This window comes from Salvia miltiorrhiza, chromosome 7 (genome assembly GCF_028751815.1).
Source record: "Salvia miltiorrhiza cultivar Shanhuang (shh) chromosome 7, IMPLAD_Smil_shh, whole genome shotgun sequence".
NCBI classification, from domain to species: Eukaryota; Viridiplantae; Streptophyta; class Magnoliopsida; order Lamiales; family Lamiaceae; genus Salvia; species Salvia miltiorrhiza.
In genome coordinates, this window is record NC_080393.1 from 52,364,526 (window position 1) to 52,370,516 (window position 5,991).

At 36.6% G+C, this 5,991-nt stretch overlaps 1 long non-coding RNA gene across 1 annotated transcript; it reads right to left on the reverse strand.

Moving 5' to 3' along the window:
- Positions 1-437: 437 nt before the first annotated feature.
- On the reverse strand, positions 438-1,216 carry LOC130994756 (uncharacterized). The gene is made up of 3 exons (XR_009091915.1): positions 967-1,216; positions 797-861; positions 438-574 (listed from the first exon to the last, which is right to left on the reverse strand). It is a non-coding gene; the product is annotated as an uncharacterized LOC130994756 (long non-coding RNA).
- Between the last annotated feature and the right edge of the window lie 4,775 nt (positions 1,217-5,991).

Genomic DNA, 5,991 nt, shown 5'->3' on the forward strand with positions numbered 1-5,991 from the left:
TTTTATTTCTATTTCTTGTGAGTAGCACAGTTAAAGCCCTGCTAAGCCTTCCTTGAGAGACGACTTGAGTCACCTTACCGCCCTAGGACGACCTCGTATAAATTCGAGTCCATCCGCTAGGTGTTTTAGGATGAGTCAATTGTTAATATAAAAGAAATTAGTTTTTCAAATATATGCTAAATTCTCAAAAGCTCTAAAGAAATTTAAAACAAATACAAGAGAAATCATAACCTGTCACTTGTGAGATTGGAACACTCCCACCAGTGTCAACAATAAGAAAACGCCTCTTTCTTTTTTTCGAAGTCTTATCTGAAAATTACAAACCATAGTCACAAAAAAATAATAATAATAGCAACATCACTTGCTAAGCAATCCCATATAATATTAAATTTAATTGTGCAAATCTAGACACAATTCATCAAATATTATGCACCTCACAAACTTCTCGACTGAGTAGTTAGAGCATGTGAACACTCAGGGCCAAAGATAATTGGCGTAGCCATATCAGTTGCTGATGGAGTAGGTAAACTAAACAATAAACGTCTTGAAGTTGTCACAGAGCCGTCTGAGCCATCTGAACACAAAAATAATATTAAATTTGCATAAAAGCAACAAAGAATTGGAAAGTAAATAGTAGGTGTGACTACACAGCTAGCAACATGCCTTATACAATAATTAAAATTCCCATACACCATAGTTTAAAATAAAAACACGAAATAAATAAAGGTAAGTGTGCAAGTGATACAAATGAGTTATAAAATAAAATAAAAACACAGAAAGCTCAACAGTAAGTAACCTTCCGTTGAAAGCACACATCTTCTTTTTGCCATAATAAAATATATGAATAATGCGGTCAAAGTCCTGACACATGAGAAGTAAGTAATTTAGCTGGTGATATAATAAAATATGAAAAGAAAATGAAACTCGAAAATACTATTATGAGATCAAAGTAGGGCAGCGACTCACCGAAGCTGCAAGAAACGGATGAAAGTGTTCCAGCAAAGAAATTTGATGGGAGCAAAGACAAGTGGACGCTGAGGCCGCCCGTTGAAAACCAGAAACCAAAAATAATAATCCCGTATAAAACAGTAACGAATCCTTAAAAAACCTACAGGCTAAAGGCAATAACCCAATTTGCTCCTAGTCCTAGAATAATGAACCTCATTCTCTAAACTTCAAAATAATAACTATAACGAAGAAACAGTGCGACATGACATTTAAATACAATGAAAGAGTCAAAACACATGAAGACAAAGATCATAACACAAATAAAAAATAGAACAAAACCAAGCGCACAGTTGAATTTAGGGAGGCGGAATAGCTTTCTTGGAGTAGAAACACGCTGGGGAGAAAAAACACAAAATTAGAAAGTAAAAAAATGATGGAGATCATAAGATGTCAAAAAACCAAACAAAACATATGAGCAAGTAACCTAATAGGAATCAACTGTCGTACTCCTTATTTAATGATGAAGGTCTTGAGAGTATACATTTAATTCTCAAGAATTACAGTTCTATATTTATGATGGTGCATTAGTACATAATATGTGGGTGTGTTGGAAAAAATGATGTTTCATAGGCAAGCTCAAGTTGTTTATACTTTTTAACATTGAACCTGAAAACTAATACATTTTAATTTACAGAGATTTGAAGACATAAGAGAGAAAATCCATGTTGTGGAGACTTACTCAAGTGTCAGACAATATTCACTACTCTTGAAGAAGTGAATGTCAATGAACGAGCATGTATCTGAGAATAATTTAGAAAAAAAAAAATTAGAATGAATATATCAATATATGTAGAGGACCTAGAGGTCTCAAAATAATGTACTACAAGATTAGTGAAATATCAATATATGTAGAGGTCTAAAAAAAACTAACCTAACTTACATATTGAATAGAACAATTAATACTGACTATACATAATTATATTAAATCAGTTATATTCAATTAATCAATTAAAATAAATTTAAATTAAAACTGTAGGCCCATTCCTCCAATCATATATAATTCATTACCATCACCTGCACTCATGAGCAAGCCCAACCATACATTATTATCATCAATTAAAAATAGAGTCCTAGTCCAAATCCACACAATATACTCCATCTGCGTTCACCCACAATTTCCTCTCTCTACCCTGTAACTCTCTTTCTCTCTCTACCCTCTCTCACACCTTCATATCCCTCTGTACGTTTCACATTTGCAATAAAGAATAAATCTCAATCCCAAATCCCTCTTCTTCTTCTCCTTTTTTCTTAATTTCAAATGAATAACCAGAAAGTCGTTGCTGATGCCGATACCGACGCCGGGTAGTACTCTCAACGCAGACAACGACACAAGAAACTGAACCACAACTTAGCTAAAACTCAACCAAGACTCGATGTTCCCAATCGGCACCCTCAAAGCAAACAACAAAGCAAGAAACCCAGCCCCAAGACTGATTCGATTGTGTTATTCTGAGCTCAAGCAAACAACAAAGCAAGAAACCCAGCCCCAAAACTAATTCGATTGTGTTATTCTCAGCTCAATTTCTCATAAAAATTCTAGGGTTATAAAAACGAAAAATGATAAAAGCAAGGTGCAGAAATCAAAGCTTACCTCCTTGTTTTGTTGGTGTTATGGATTTGTCTAGAGTGATTTTTTGTTGAACTAAGATCGGATTTCACACTTTCACAGGCAAATATTCTGACAAGAAATCTCTTTGTTTTTGCTAGGAAGCTAAACGCAGGTCGGCAGGTGGTATAAAGTAAATGTGAAGAAGAAAAATGTGTGGAGACAAAGATAAAGCATTTTTTTGTTTTTTGCAAAAAACCCACAAATGAAAAAAATGACCAAAATACCCTGGGCACTATTTTTTGAATAGTACTATTCCTCCCAATAGTAAGAAAGTTCTCTCTTATTAAGATTGTTAAATATAGGGTCAAGTTAAACAGAGAATTATTATATACTCCCTCCGTCCCAATAATGTTGTCCCATTTCTTTTGGGCACGGAGATTAAAGAGTGTGAAATTAGTGTTCTAAACTAGAAGGTCCCACATGTTTAAGAAGAAATTAAGTATGACTTAAAATTATCTTGTTTCTTCTTCACCTCCTCCCGACGGCAACAGTAGGCGGAGCCACACCTGCGCCACCTCCTTCCCCGGCGTCGGCACAGCCACCAGCCTCATCGCCGTCTCTCTCCATTCGGAACAGTGAACAGAATCAAGCAAAAGAACAAGAATAAAAATCAAATCTTTAGCCGAAGAACAATTTCTTCAATAAATTTTTGCTAACCAAGAACAGAAAAATCAAGAACAAATTTTTCATCATCTTCATTAACCAAGAACAAAATCTGGAAAAGCCAAGAACAGAAAAGCCAAATTTCTTCAACAAATCGTTAACCAAGAACAGAAAAGCTAATTTTCTTCAACAAGTTTTCCATCGTCTTCGCTAACCAGGAGAAGGCACCGCGGCGGCAGCCCTATAGCTGTACAGTCACCGGAATCGAAGGGGTGGCGTTTGGATTTGGGGATTTAGGGCTCGGAGGCGAAGAGAGAGGTGGAGACGGCAGCCCGTCACTGTTGCTTCGCCGAAGGGAAGCTGATGGCGAGGCAAGAGAAGAGGGAGTTTAGGGCTTAGATCTATGCTCGACGGATTTACAGAGGGGGAAAGAGGGAGGCGGCGACAGCGGCGGAACAGAGGAGGAGAGGCGAAGCACCATGAATGGTGGAGGAGAGAAGAGGCGACCTGACGGCGAGAGACGGCGTGAGAAGAGAGGCAAGAGGCAGAGGGCGCTAAAATAAAAAGGCAGAGGCAGAGGCAAGGCGGCGTGAGAGAGGGAAAATTGGATTAGGCGGCGTGAGAAGAGAGGCAAAGGCGAAGCACCATGAATGGTGGAGGAGAGAAGAGACGACCTGACGGCGAGAAGCGGCGACGAGCCCTAATTCATGGGGGAGCGGATTTACAGAAGGGAAGGGGGGAGGCGGAGGCAGCGGCGGCGGAACAGAGGGGGAAGAGAGAGGCGGCGCCGGCGGAACAGAGGGGAAGTGAGCGGCGGCGCCGGTGGATTTGCAGAGGGGAAATGGTGGAGCGAATTTAGAGAGGGAGAATGAGGGAGATGGTAGAGAGAGAGAGAGAGAGAGGCGAGTAGATGTAATTTAGAGGGGGGAAGTTTAATTAGAATCATGTTTAAGTGAGAGTTAATTAGCCTTAAAATTTACCTAAAAATGAAATGGGACAAGATTATTGGGACAAACCAAAAAGGAAAGTGGGACAAGATTATTGGGACGGAGGGAGTATTTCATTTTGAACAAGTCTATACATTTTACGAACAGATCAACATAACTAACGAACAGACGTATTTAGTGAAAAAAGAGAAAAACTCGCCACCAGCAGGATTCGAACCCGGAGCAAATTGTTGTTCATGCGGTACATTGATTTGTTCGTAAAAATTGTAGATCTGTTCGTTTTTACGAATTCTCTATTCTCTAAATATTTAGCAATCTTTGTTTAACTTTTCTATATGTATATATATATATACACACACACACACACATATATATATATATATATATAAGTAAATAAAGAAATTTTAAAGACCGCGCCATGGAGGACTCGAACCTAGAACCTCAGGTCTTGGGCATTAGCCTCCTTTCACTAGGCCTCAACACCAAACAATACAACACCGCACGCAAGCGGGAATACAACACCACCTGAAATGGGAAAACATCACCGCACACAGATTGGATTGAACCCAATAACTTTCACAAATGAGAGTCTTTGGGTGCCTCGTCTTTGTCACTAGAGCAAGGCCATATTGGCATTTTGCTTCCACTCTTGAACCAAAATGAACAAATTTTATACGATCACAATATCTATGGTTGAGGATTAAGAATTAATATAGGAATATTGTTATACAATTCTTGTATTAACTTGTAAATTAATCTTTTTTATTGGATGAGAATCATGAGATTCGTTAGACCACAACGTTTTATGTTTCATCGTGTTCCAAATATAAATTTAAAGGCGTGTATGGATAATGGATCTGAAATTGTGTTTGCATTAATTTCGAGCAACTTGGACACATCTTTTATATTGACCATATATGAATGACGTTTGAACACCAGGTGTCCATGACACCTGGTAAAAACCCGGTTTTTTTGGGGTTTAAATAGTGGGCCGGTTTTTTAAGGTTTATTATTTTACTGTTTTAGCCCTTGATTTTTTCTCTATATATTATATCCGAAAATTGTTTTCTGTTTCCTTTTTTTTCGGCTTTGTTGTTTCCTTTTTTTCGTATATTTTTGTTTTCTATTTCCTTTTGTTTTCGGCTTCGTTGTTTCCTTTTTTTCCGTATATTTTTGTTTGCTTTTTTCTTCCATTTTGTTTCCTTACTTTTCGTGTGATTTTATCCTAAAATAATCCTAGATTTATCTCCACATTTTATGTTAATTTGATCCTAAAATAATCCTAGATTTATCTCCACATTTTATGTTAATTTGATTTGTTTCCACTAATTTAGGGATTCTCCTAAAATAATCCTAGTTTTGTTTTCATTTATATTTGTTTTTCGAATATTAAAAAAAAACGAAATAACAAGAAAAAGGGTTTTTCGAATATTTTAAAAAAAATCGAAGATGATTCTAAAAAATAAAAACCGAAATAACAAGAAAAAGGTGCTTGGGTGATTTGAACCTGAGACCTACAATATGTGAGTGATATTTTACCATCTTGTCCGACAGTGGCAACTACATTAGTCAACCGTTAGAAATAATAATAAATTGAATCAAACGAAGGGACATTGTTCGAAAAAATAAATAACATATACTTGGATTAAATGTATTATAATAATACAGTAAACGTGATATAATAATACGAAATAAAGTTTAATGTATTAATTGAAATAAATTAGTGAACTTGAAAAAAAAGAAATTGTGAATGAGTGTCACACCCCAATTCTTGAAGGAATAAATATAATCGAGGTGTGAATAATTCATAGAAATAAACAAGGG